Here is a 15,112-nt window from a genome sequence, read left to right on the forward strand (position 1 = left end):
TGATGCCTGTACAAAAATGCCTCACAAATACGCGCAGAAAGCAAAGCAGTCACTACACATCTATTCTTTATTACGACTAGTCACTTATCTGACAAATGTTGTTTGGTATTTAAGTAAATAAAAGCAGATATTTATTATGCGACGAGCACAGGCAAAAAGGGACGCCCCCTCCGAGGGTCCTAACGTGTTATTACGTGTTCATTGGATTCAGAGTCAGGCCGTGTAATGACGTCATTGTGTATGAGTCATCCAGCAGCCATGTTTAGTAAGGGCAAAGAGAGTGGCATTGGCGAATTTCAGGTGTAAGTTTCTGGAATTTATTTGCTGGTGAAGCGGATTTTTATCTGGACACAAATACTACAGTTACCTAATAAATAATGCTGATATGCTGCATGTATAAAATATAAGTAATATTATGGTACTTTTAGATACTGCACATAGCTATAGTGATAACATAATAGCTATATTGTAAAATAATAGATATATAATATAATAAATTAACACAGAGAGCTGAGCAAGCGTCTTCAATCCAAGTATCCATATTGTTTTTCCCAGCCAAAAAAAGATCATCTTAAAGAGAACCTGTCACTTGCTCAAAAATGACTTAAATATGACATTAAAAATCTCTGATTTCCCCTAATTCTGCCGCTTTTTCCATTTTATGCTGCGTCGCTCAGTTGCAGAGTTATTCACATTTATTGCTTTTGGAGCGCAGTATGTGAAATCTCTTCTTGTACAACTGGGCGTTTATTCGGAGTCTTCTCTGGGGCGTCCACTTCCGCCCTCCCTTCCAGATGTTACCAATCACAATTTGGAAGCTGATCTAGAAGTCTCAGGCGCTGTCGGGCTGTGGTTGGAAACGTCTGGAGGTGAGAGGTGAAAGCGCACGACCCCAGAGAAAACTGAAGAAACACCCAATTGGACTACGAGAAGAGATTTCACATACTGCGCTCCAAATCCAAGAAAAGTGAATGTCTCTGTGATGGAGCGACACAGAGCAAAACGGAAACAAACCGCTGGATAAGGGGACCTCAGGGGTTATTACAAGATATTTAAAGAGGTAGCCCCATCTTCAAGATCCTATCCCAATGTGTAATAGGTGCAATAATAATAATAATAATAATAATAATAATACCTTCAATTAGAAATGTAGTATAGTTCTCCTAATATAGCCATGTCTCTTACCCTATCTGCAGGGCATTGCAGCTAAAATATCCATGGTTACAACTACTCATATAGTGATATTTTGTTAGATAGTTGCTAGGGGTTGTAACCATGGATACCTAAGCTACTGCAATGCCCTGCACATTATGTAAGCTAACATTTTTAATATGAGGTATTTGCTAATATTATTATTATTATTACACCTACTACATTGGTGTAATAATAATAGGTGCTTCCTATTTAAATGGAAGTTCTGAATTTCATACATAAAATTTGATTTTTTTTTTAGTCCCTATGTAAAATCCACTACAGTAACGCTTCTGAGTTAAAGCCAAAAAGGGACCTTTAGGGTATGTGCACACGATATGGAGATCAGGACCTGCTGCGTCCTGACCTGCGGGGCTGCGAGTCTCTTCCACAGGAGACCGCAGCTGCTCGTGCCCACGATCAGGGTTCAGGTAGTTGCAGTCTGTTTATTCTGTTCTCACTGCGGAGAACGCTTGCAACTCCGCAGCAAAGAGTTGACATGCTGTGAATCGGTGTGCCGCACCGCAGATCAGTTTATGCTGAGCTACACACACGCACAGTGGGCAGGAGATTTTTATAACTCCCATCCACTGTGCTTGTATTGTACAATGCAGAGTTTTGGCCGCAGCTGAAACACGTTCCAAAATGCTGTGAACACTGATCATGGGCACGCAGCCTAAGGCTTTGTGCGCACTAGAACTGTGAAGTTTCTCAAGAAAATTTCTTGAGAAACTTCTGGGAGTGGAAGATTTTCGGACCTCCGGAAAAAATCTGCACCAAATCCGCGGTAAATCCGCATGCCGATTTGCCACGGAATAGCCGCGGATTAGCCGCGAATTTGCAGCGATTTTCCCGCAGGTTGTTCCCTGCGGATTTTGCAGGCTGTACTGCCGAAATCCGCAGGGTACCTGCAGAAAAGAATTGACATGCTCATTTTCTCAAGAAATTTTCTCAAAATTCTTCTCAAGGAAATTTCTTGAGAAAAATCCACAGCGTGCGCACAGCTATTTTTTTCACATAGGATTTGCTGGGAAATGTCTGCACAAAGATTGCAGACATTTCTCAAGAAATTTCCGCGGGTAAATCCGCGGGTAAATCCGCGGGTAAAACGCACTAGTGCGCACATAGCCTTATAGTCCAAGTCTAGACAATGATGTCTTTTGAGACTGTTACGTTTGAATCAAGAGAACCACAGCCGGTCCGGACATCGCGGTCTGTTCTTGGACAGTGAATGTCGGACACGTGAAACTTGCCTGAGGCCTCATTCAGATGTCGAAGATTGATTTTGTACTTAAAAACATGGGCCAGTTTTAATCAGAATTTTGGATCTGATTTTCTTCAGTTTTGGTCATTTTTTAGCATGAGTATTTTATCAGTGATTTTCCATTTTACAAAACAAAAATTGCAAACTCATTACACTGTTAATCACGAACAGCGCACGGATTGTCTACAGATTCCTCCCATGTAATGTCAGTGATGAGTTCCAGACCCATAGACTTGTATGGGTAATCCGTGACTTAGATCAAATATGTACACAGCGCTGTGAGGTTTTTTTTGACACATGAACAGCTCCATAAAATATAATGGTACGTGTTCTATCAATGAGTATCAGATAAAAAACACATGAGAATCACTGATGTCTGAATGAGGACTTACAGTGAGTACAAAAAGTATTCAGACCCCTTTACATTTTTCACTCTTTGTTTCATTGCAGCCATTTGGTGAATTCAAAAAAAGTTCATTTTTTCTCATTATTGTACACTCTGCACCCCATCTGGACAGGAAAACAACAGATATGTAGAAATTTTTGCAAATTTATTAAACAAGATAAACTGAAATATCACATGGTCATAAGTATTCAGATCCTTTGTTCAGACACTCATATTTAAGTCACATGCTGTCCATTTCCTTGTGATCCTCCTTGAGATGGTTCTACTCCTTCATTGGAATCCAGCTGTGTTTAATTAAACTGATAGGACTTGATTTGGAAAGGCGCACACCTGTCTATATAAGACCTCACAGCTCACAATGCATGTCACACCAAATAAAAATCATAAGGTCAAATACACTGCCCAAGGAGCTCAGAGACAGAATTGTGGCAAGGAACAGATCTGGCCAAGGTTACAAAAGATTTTTTTTGCAGTACTCAAGGTTTCTAAGACCACAGTGGCGTCCATAATCCTTAAATGGAAGACGTTTGGGACCACCAGAACTCTTCGTACACCTGGCCGTCTGGCCAAACTGAGCAATCGTGGGAGAAGAGCCTTAGTAAGAGAGGTAAAGAAGAACCCCTAGATCACTATGGCTGAGCTCCCAGAGATGCAGTAGGGAAATAGGAGAAAGTTTCACAAAGTCAACTATCACTGCAGCCCTCCACCAGTCGGGCCTTTATGGCAGAGTGGCTCTACAGAAACCTCTCCTCAGTGCAAGACATATGAAAGCCCGCATAGAGTTTGCAAAAAAACACATGAAGGACTCCCAGACTATGAGAAATAAGATTCTCTGGTCTGATGAGATGAACGTAGATTATGCAATCAATGGCACTTCCTAATTATGGATAATTGTAGGAATTAGGGGTGCACTTAGTAAGTTCCAAGGCCATGAATTTCAAAATAGAGACAAGGCACTCCCAAATTTGCTGCGATGTGTATTTATTCTTGTGATTCAAACAATGTGCATAGTAAAAACGTTTTCGGTCACAATGGACCTTTTTCAGTTGCACATTAAGGGATGCCTGTGATGATCACATGAAGATAGAACTTTTTGGTGATAAATCTAAGCGGTATGTGTGGAGAAAAGCAGGCACTGGTCATCACCTGCCCAATACAATCCCAACAGTCAAACATGGTGGTGGCAGCATCATGCTATGGGGGTGTTTTTCAGCTGCAGGGACAAGACGACTGGTTGCAATTGAAGTAAAGATGAATGCGGCCAAGTACAGATATATCCTGGAAGAAAACCTCTTCTAGAGTGCTCTGGACCTCAGACTTGGCCGAAGGTTCACCTTCCAACAAGACAATGACCCTAAGCACACAGCTAAATAACAAAGGACCACTCCTTCAGAACAACTATGTGACCATTCGTGACTGACCCAGCCAGAGCCCTGACCTAAACCCAATTGAGCATCTCTGGAGAGACCTGAAAATGGCTGCCCACCAACATTCACCATCCAACCTGACGGAACTGGAGAGGATCTGCAAGGAAGAATGGCAGAGGATCCCCAAATCCAGATGTGAAAAACTTGTTGCACCATTCCTATGAAGACTCATGGCTGTACTAGCTCAAAAGGTGCTTCTACTCAATACTGAATAGGGTCTGAATACTTATGACCATGTGATATTTCAATTCTTCTTGTTTAATAAATTTGCAAAAATTTCTACATTTCTGAGTGTTTTTTCTGTCAAGATGGGGGATGGGGTGCAGCGTGTACATTAATGAGAGAAAAAAAAAGAACTTTTTTGAATTTACCAAATGGCTGCAATGAAATAAAGAGTGAAAAATGTAAAGGGGTCTGAATACTTTCTGTACCCACTGTAGTCTCTATTTTCGTGTACGCCTAAAACTAAAATCAAGACAACTGATTTTGGTAAAACAGCCACCCCCACGCTCCTGGAGCCCACAGTGATCAGCTGTTCTTACCCCGGAATTCAGTTCAGTGATAATTATTGTGCCATCATTGTCCACAGCACGTGAAGATTGTATTTTATATCTGCAAAAATAAAGCCTAGTCAGACATGTAATACATTGCTTCTGGAGCACGAGTCAACATTTTTACCCTTGTTACCTAACAGGAGTGTTCCTAGAAGTCTTCCACTGAAGAATCCACCAATGCCAAGCTGTGTCCAGTAGTTCAGATTGTCGGGAGTGTTGAGCTGGTTTTCCTACATAATTGCTTTGTTCTAGGTATGATGGTAATTTCTTTCCATTTCATTCGGTGGTGAATGTTTGGATTGTTATCCGGGCCTCTGATGGTGTGTTATGGCAGATTAGCAGGGTTATTGTTATCTTCAAAGATGGGAAAAATTGGAAAGTGCTTGTAAATCACTCAACCAATCAGCAGTGTATTAAAATATGACATTGTTCTCCCGATGTTCTTTCTTGTTGCCTGGATAATTGGCCGACGCTGCAGTGTAGGGTCACACGAGTGAATAAAAAAAATCAGTACGATTTCCATCTAGAAAAGTGGGATGATTGTTTCCTCCCTTGTCATCCTTGTGCAGTCTGTCTTTTTACAGTAGCTATTAATCATTTTAAGGACCATTTACAGTTTTCTACATTACAATGTATCCATGTGTGTCCATTAAATACGGATGCTATACTGTGGCATCTCATTTTTTTCTTAGGGGTACTTTGCACACTACGACATCGCTAGCCGATTGTAGCGATGCCAAGCGCGATAGTCCCCGCCCCCGTCGCACATGCGATATCTTGTGATATATCTTGTGATATCTTGCTACGGCAGCTTCACATGCACTTACCTGCCCTGCGACGTCGCTCTGGCCGGCTAACCGCCTCATTCCTAAGGGGGCGGGTAGTGCGGCGTCACAGCAAAGTCACACGGCAGGCGGCCAATAGAAGCGGAGGGGCGGAGATGAGCGGGACGTAAACATCCCGCCCACCTCCTTCCTTCCTCATTGCAGCCGGGACGCAGGTAAGGAGATGTTCCTCGCTCCTGCGGCTTCATACACAGCGATGTGTGCTGCCGCAGGAACGAGGAACAACATCGTACCTGTCGCTGCAGCGACATTATGGAAATGACTGACACTACACCGATCATACAATTTCGACACTTTTGCGCTCCTTAATCGTAGTAAAAAGGATTCACATACTGCGATGTCGACAACGACGTCGGATGTGCGTCACTTTCGATTTGACCCCACCGACATCGCAGCTGCGATGTCGTAGTGTGCAAAGTTCCCCTTACACCCATACTCATGAATGGGTGAGTCTCATCCGATTTCAGAGTCAAATTGCATCATGCTGCGTTTTTTTTTCACAGAGATTCTGTCAGTGAAAAAAATCTGTCACACTGCCTCATGGAAAAACATAGGATCCATGTGCAATCCGATAAACATTTGGATAACACATCCGTTTTATACGGTTGTCTGAATGAGCCCTAGCAATGGTTGCTGAAATTGTGTATCTAACAAGCTTTTTTTTTATTGTGCATGTAAGCAATGAGGTCAAGCCGGCCCGGATCGCTGCTGCGTGCTCTTACCTCTTAAAGGGAACCAATCACCAGGATTTTCGCATATAAGCTAAAGCCAGTGCTATACTGGCACTATCAGGCTGATTCTATGCATACCTGTAGTGGATGTTTAGGTTTTGAAATCCAAGATACAAAAGTTTATAAAATCATCAGCTTCTTGAGTGACAGCAGCTGAGGAGCAGATCATATCTGGGGGGAATATTCATAGTAATCGTCTTCCCCTGTTAAAATTAGCATAAGTATTATTCAATCAATTTAAGTTTTCACTAACAGTACCTGTGTGAGGTCACACCCATGTGACCAGAAAGGGAGGTACCTCATACAACAAAGTTGATACCAGGATGCAACATTTTCTGTTGGCTGAGGCTCCGCCCCTTCTGGTCACATGGGCTTGACCTTTCACAAGTCCTGCTAGTGAAAAATTAAATCAATTGTATGAATTGTTTGTATTTATTCAGCCTAGAAGATTTCTTTCTTTTAATGTCACACACCTTCTCCAGCAGCTCACCAGTATGTGTGCTTACGAAATAACTCAAAATATGTGTGCTTACAATACAGCTCACTTGTGCCAATGTGCCTATGATCCAGCAACTATGATCACGGTACAGCTGACCGGTATGTATGCTTCAATACAACTCACCGGTATGTGTGCTTACGATACAACTCACCGGTATGTGTACCTACAATACAATTCACCGGAATGTGTGCTTACCATACAACTCACCGGTATGTGTGCTTACCATACAACTCACCGGTATGTGTGCTTACGATACAATTCACCGGAATGTGTGCTTACCATACAGCTCACCGGTATGTGTGCTTACCATACAACTCACCGGTATGTGTGCTTACGATACAATTCACCGGTATGTGTGCTTACCATACAACTCACCGGTATGTGTGCTTACCATACAACTCACCGGTATGTGTGCTTACCATACAACTCACTGGTATGTGTGCTTACAATACAACTCACCGGTATGTGTGCTTACGATACAACTCACCGGTATGTGTGCTTATGATACAACTCACCGGTATCTGTGCTTACAATACAACTCACCGGTATGTGTGCTTACCATACAACTCACCGGTATTTGTACTTACGATACAATTCACCGGAATGTGTGCTTACCATACAACTCACCGGTATGTGTGCTTACCATACAACTCACCGGTATGTGTGCTTACCATACAATTCACCGGAATGTGTGCTTACAATACAACTCACCGGTATGTGTGCTTACGATACAACTCACCGGTATGTGTGCTTACGATACAACTCACCGGTATGTGTACTTACGATACAATTCACCGGAATGTGTGCTTACCATACAACTCACCGGTATTTGTGCTTACAATACAACTCACCGGTATGTGTGCTTACCATACAACTCACCGGTATGTGTGCTTACCATACAACTCACCGGTATGTGTGCTTACAATACAACTCACCGGTATGTGTGCTTACGATACAACTAACCGGTATGTGTACTTACGATACAATTCACCGGAATGTGTGCTTACCATACAACTCACCGGTATGTGTGCTTACCATACAACTCACCGGTATGTGTGCTTACCATACAATTCACCGGTATGTGTGCTTACCATACAACTCAACGGTATGTGTACTTATGATACAATTCACCGGAATGTGTGCTTACCATACAACTCACCTGTATGTGTGCTTACCATACAACTCACCGGTATGTGTGCTTACCATACAACTCACCGGTATGTGTGCTTACCATACAACTCACCGGTATGTGTGCATACAATAAATTCACCGGAATGTGTGTTTACGATACAACTCACAGGAATGTGTGCTAACTATACAATTCACTGGTATGTGTACTTACGATACAACTCATCGGAATGTGTGCTTATGATGATACAACTCACCGGTATGTGTGCTTACCATAGAACTCACCGGTATGTGTGCTTACCATACAACTTACCGGTATGTGTGCTTACCATACAACTCACTGGTATGTGTGCTTACAATACAACTCACCGGTATGTCTGCTTATGATACAACTCACCGGTATGTGTTCTTACGATGCAACTCACCGGTATGTGTGCTTATGATACAACTCACCGGTATGTGTGCTTACAATACAACTCACCGGTATGTGTGCTTACGATACAAGTCACTGGTATCTGTGCTTACAATACAACTCACCGGTATGTGTGCTTACGATACAACTCACCGGTATGTGTACTTACGATACAATTCACCGGAATATGTGCTTACCATACAACTCACCGGTATTTGTGCTTACAATACAACTCACCGGTATGTGTACTTACCATACAACTCACCGGTATGTGTGCTTACCATACAACTCACCGATATGTGTGCTTACCATACAACTCACCGGTATGTGTGCTTATGATACAATTCACCGGAATGTGTGCTTACCATACAACTCACCGGTATGTGTGCTTACCATACAACTCACCGGTATGTGTGCTTACCATACAATTCACCGGTATGTGTGCTTACCATACAACTCAACGGTATGTGTACTTATGATACAATTCACCGGAATGTGTGCTTACCATACAACTCACCTGTATGTGTGCTTACCATACAACTCACTGGTATGTGTGCTTACCATACCACTCACCGGTATGTGTGCTTACCATACAACTCACCGGTATGTGTGCGTACAATAAATTCACCGGAATGTGTGTTTACGATACAACTCACAGGAATGTGTGCTAACTATACAATTCACTGGTATGTGTACTTACGATACAACTCATCGGAATGTGTGCTTATGATGATACAACTCACCGGTATGTGTGCTTACCATAGAACTCACCGGTATGTGTGCTTACCATACAACTTACCGGTATGTGTGCTTACCATACAACTCACTGGTATGTGTGCTTACAATACAACTCACCGGTATGTCTGCTTATGATACAACTCACCGGTATGTGTGCTTACGATACAACTCACCGGTATGTGTGCTTATGATACAACTCACCGGTATGTGTGCTTATGATACAACTCACCGGTATGTGTGCTTACGATACAAGTCACTGGTATCTGTGCTTACAATACAACTCACCGGTATGTGTGCTTACGATACAACTCACCGGTATGTGTACTTACGATACAATTCACCGGAATGTGTGCTTACCATACAACTCACCGGTATTTGTGCTTACAATACAACTCACCGGTATGAGTGCTTACCATACAACTCACCGGTATGTGTGCTTACTATACAACTCACCGATATGTGTGCTTACCATACAACTCACCGGTATGTGTGCTTACCATACAACTCACTGGTATGTGTACTTACGATACAATTCACCGGAATGTGTGCTTACCATACAACTCACCGGTATTTGTGCTTACGATACAACTCACCGGTATGTGTGCTTACGATACAACTCACCGGTATGTGTGCTTATGATACAACTCACTGGTATCTGTGCTTACGATACAACTCACCGGTATGTGTGCTTACGATACAACTCACCGGTATGTGTACTTACGATACAATTCACCAGAATGTGTGCTTACCATACAACTCACCGGTATTTGTGCTTACCATACAACTCACCGGTATGTGTGCGTACAATAAATTCACCGGAATGTGTGTTTACGATACAACTCACAGGAATGTGTGCTAACTATACAATTCACTGGTATGTGTACTTACGATACAACTCATCGGAATGTGTGCTTATGATGATACAACTCACCGGTATGTGTGCTTACCATAGAACTCACCGGTATGTGTGCTTACCATACAACTTACCGGTATGTGTGCTTACCATACAACTCACTGGTATGTGTGCTTACAATACAACTCACCGGTATGTCTGCTTATGATACAACTCACCGGTATGTGTGCTTACGATACAACTCACCGGTATGTGTGCTTATGATACAACTCACCGGTATGTGTGCTTATGATACAACTCACCGGTATGTGTGCTTACGATACAAGTCACTGGTATCTGTGCTTACAATACAACTCACCGGTATGTGTGCTTACGATACAACTCACCGGTATGTGTACTTACGATACAATTCACCGGAATGTGTGCTTACCATACAACTCACCGGTATTTGTGCTTACAATACAACTCACCGGTATGTGTGCTTACCATACAACTCACCAGTATGTGTGCTTACTATACAACTCACCGATATGTGTGCTTACCATACAACTCACCGGTATGTGTGCTTACCATACAACTCACTGGTATGTGTACTTACGATACAATTCACCGGAATGTGTGCTTACCATACAACTCACCGGTATTTGTGCTTACGATATAACTCACCGGTATGTGTGCTTACGATACAACTCACCGGTATGTGTGCTTATGATACAACTCACTGGTATCTGTGCTTACGATACAACTCACCGGTATGTGTGCTTACGATACAACTCACCGGTATGTGTACTTACGATACAATTCACCAGAATGTGTGCTTACCATACAACTCACCGGTATTTGTGCTTACAATACAACTCACCGGTATGTGTGCTTACCATACAACTCACCGGTATGTGTCCTTACCATACAATTCACCGGTATGTGTGCTTACCATACAACTCAACGGTATGTGTACTTATGATACAATTCACCGGAATGTGTGTTTACGATACAACTCACAGGAATGTGTGCTTACGATACAACTCACCGGTATGTGTGCTAACTATACAATTCACTGGTATGTGTACTTACGATACAACTCATTGGAATGTGTGCTTATGATGATGCAACTCACCGGTATGTGTGCTTATGATACAAATCACCGGTATGTGTGCTTACGGTACAGCTCACTGGTATGTGTGCTTATAACACAGCACACCTTTATGTCTGCTTATGTAGCAAACCTGAACCCGTCAGGGTGCTACAAGGTTCTGCATCCCTACCAGGATGCGGGGCCTACACTCTTAGGTACCCAGAACCCCAGTGCTGGTACTACCAAAAACCCAAGTAATCCCAGTTTTTCCTTAACTATCCCCCATACAATGGTACCTAGCTAGGGTGGGACCATGGATGGCCGCCTAGAGGTGGAGCCACTCCAGTCCACTAGTTGACTAGGTGGGAGGGGCAGACTGTGGAGAGTAGTCAGTTGAGTAGTGACTGTGGAAGTGTGAAGGTGAGAGAGAAGTGACACCCTGACTCGGGGTAATGGTGATCTGGTACCCAGGAGAAGAAGTAGTTGCTGGTGGAGTACAGTGGAGTACTCCCGGAACTACGCACCGACGGGGTACAGGACCCTAGGACAGGAAAGAGCTTCAAACCGACCTGTTAACAGCTGCACAGCAAAGGGGACCATCAAGGACCTTGCTGACCCTAAAGAATCCGAAGACTCAGTAGCAAAGAGAGAACCAGGGACAGGATCAGAGACTCCATCCCCACAGTGTTCATGCTACCATCAGGCGGACCGAGGTGCACATACCACAAACTGGGGACCCCCAGTGTTCCATACCACAAGGACCCACTTACCAGAGACAGGTGCAGGGGAAGAAGGTACCAGAGAACCAAACTGGCACTGGGACGAAGGGGATCTGGAGCCAAATCAGCCGGCCTCGGGCAACCAGTTGACACCCGAAAAGTGAGGAAACCAGTTGCACTGAATTCCTGTGTTGAATCTTTCTTCCGACGTCTACTGCACCATACACCTGCTGGGGTAATACGCTACTTGCGGAGGGCCCAAGTTATCAGAGCTGCACATTCCATCAGCCCCAGCAAAACCTGCAGCTGCGGCTCCCTACTCTTAGCCGCAGCACCGCAAGTGGCGTCACAAATAACTTTATTCATAAATATCCTGTAAATATCCCCAATTACAAAAAGGGCCCAGGGCACGGAACCGGGTAATGGCCACCACTGTGACACTTCCAATAGAAACACTGCCCGGAACTGAGTACCCCATATCCCTGGGTGCAACACTTATGCCGGAGTCACATGCTACGATATATCGGGCGATATGTCGTCGGGATCACGTCGTTAGTGACGCACATCCGGCATCATTTGACATATCGTAGTGTGTGACAGCTATGAGCGACTGTTAGCGAGCAAAAATACTCACCTTATCATTGCTCGTTGACACGTCACTCATTTTCATAAAATCGTTCCTCCTTCAGCACGCTGGTTGTTCATCGTTCCCGAGGCAGCACACGTCGCTTCGTGTGACACCCCGGGAACGACGAACTACAGCTTACCTGCGGCCGCCGGTAATGAGGTAGGAAGGAGGTGGGCGGGATGTTACGTCCCGCTCATCTCCACCCCTCCGCTTCTATTGGCCGGCGGCTGTGTGACGTCGCTGTGACGCTGAACGTCCCTCACCCTTCAGGAAGAGGATGTTCGTCGCCCACAGCGACGTCGTCCGGGAGGTAAGTATGTGTGACAGGGGGTTAACGACTTTGTGCGCCACGGGTAACAAATTGCCTGTGACGCACAAACGACGGAGGCGGGTGCGATCGCTCATGCGATCGCACGATATATCGTCCCGTGTGACGCCGGCCTTACAATACAGCTCACTGGTATTTGGACTTATGATGCAACTCGCCGGTCTGTGTACTTACAATACAGTTCTGCAGTCGGTTGAGACAGATCTTGGGAGTTTTGCTTCCACAGATTGCAGCCCACATGACTAGGACGAAATGCTATTTGAATTATGTGATGGGGGCCATTTTATTAATTTTTAGAGAGCACCTTAAATGTGTGTTCAAGGGGTAAGGGTGCTTTACACGCTGCGACATCGCTAGCAATTGCTAGCGATGTTGAGCGTGATAGCACCTGCCCCCGTCATTCGGGCGACATTTGGTGCTCGCTGCCATAGCGAACATTATCACTACGGCAGTGTCACACGAACATACCTTGTCAGCGACGTCGCTGTGACCTCCGAACAATCCCTCCCTCAAGGGGGAGGTGCGTTCGGCGTCATAGCGACGTCACTGCGGCGTCACTAAGCGGCCGGCCAATAGAAGTGGAGGGACAGAGATGAGCGGGACGTAACACCCCGCCCATCTCCTTCCTTCCGCATTGCCGGTGGACGCAGGTAAGGAGATGTTCGTCATTCCTGCGGTGTCACACATAGCGATGTGTGATGCCGCAGGAACGACAAACAACATCGTACCTGTAGCAGCAGCGAAATTAAGGAAAGGAGCGATGTGTCAATGATCACCGTTTTTGAACGATTTTGCGATCGTTGATCATCGCTCCTTGGTGTTACACGCTGCGATGTCGCTACCGGCGCTGGATGTGCGTCACTAACAACGTGACCCCGACGATATATCGGTAGCGATGTCGCAGCGTGTAAAGCACCCTGTAGAGCGGAGATAGCCTCTGACAAATAGCTCAGGGAGAAACTTGTCTCCTGAATACCAAAATGGATGAGCATTACAATTCTTATCTCCCCCAACATTATAGTCAGGAGGCCTCCATACATATTAGACTGTAGGCCAATCCCTAATATAATACTAGGTTCTGCGTGGTTACTCTAATTTATATGGATACCGTTAGTGCTGATATCGAAGTAATGATCACACCCAAGTGAGGTAGGTGTACCCAATAGAGATCAGCAAATCTCTTGAAATTGACCATCTTTACTGAATTTTGACAGAAAATTTGATTCACAGTGTACTTCAATTCACATCGTCAAATCATATGATGCCATGTATATATGATGCCATCATATGATGCCATGAAGAGATGGTCTCTGTTTTTCGTGTTGTGCTATGATATACTATCTGTAATGTTTATTGAGATTTTTATGTCTTTCTCTCCCTATCTTTGCTAATCTGTGAGATGTGATGTCCTTTCCCTATCCTAATTCAATACTAAATGGCTGCTGCATTCCCTGCCTTGACTTTTATATAGGCTATGATAGTCTCTCCTTATTGGCTGTGCTCTACCATGTGATGTTATAGCTGGAGAACATTAAGGTGAAGTGCATCCAATGTCATGTGAGCCTTCATCGAGATGAAATCTCCTGCCATGTGTAAAATGGCTTAAACCATTTTAGGCGATTCGCGCAATGTTGAAATTCTTAAAACGTCTTGAAATTCTTCCAATAGGTGGCGCTAGAGTTTGTCTCCTTCCTCACTGGAGGGACAATTTCAATAATTCCCAGAGGGGCATTGCAGCTATAAGTCACCTCACTGGCAGCTAGACTGGTTTGTCAGGTCTCCATAAGGAGAATAGTCTTCCCCGTGGTCCCCACATAGCTTCTCATAAACCAGATCAGATACCCACACTTTGCACTGACGAGGGGCAATCACCCTGAAACACCGTGTCTGCAAATTGGGATTCTGATCTGGTATAAATCCTAAATCTTATGAAAAGGCTTGTTTAAAAAACACTTTTGACTTTTAGGATTGCTCCTTCCAATAGGTGGCGCTAGAGTTTGTCTCCTTTTTCACTGGAGGGACAATTTTAAAAATTCGACCGGAATTCATCTTTTATCTATAGTTCTCGTCAAGCTAGTGAAAGATGCAAGCTGTCACTTAGAGGCCCCCATGGTAAAAAGGTATATGTTTGGGGAATAATGTAGTCATCATTACATTGGTGTTAGCATTTATATTTGCCTGTTCATAATTATGGTATATACGGCCCTGGGGCCTATAAGGGTTGCAGAATCTACCCAATCCAATAGGTTGTGATAATCAGACCCTCCTCAGTACTAATCTGTCCTAATGATAACACTTATTGGAATGTTAAACA

The sequence above is a fragment of the Anomaloglossus baeobatrachus genome, chromosome 2 (assembly GCF_048569485.1).
Source record: "Anomaloglossus baeobatrachus isolate aAnoBae1 chromosome 2, aAnoBae1.hap1, whole genome shotgun sequence".
Lineage (NCBI taxonomy): Eukaryota > Metazoa > Chordata > Amphibia > Anura > Aromobatidae > Anomaloglossus > Anomaloglossus baeobatrachus.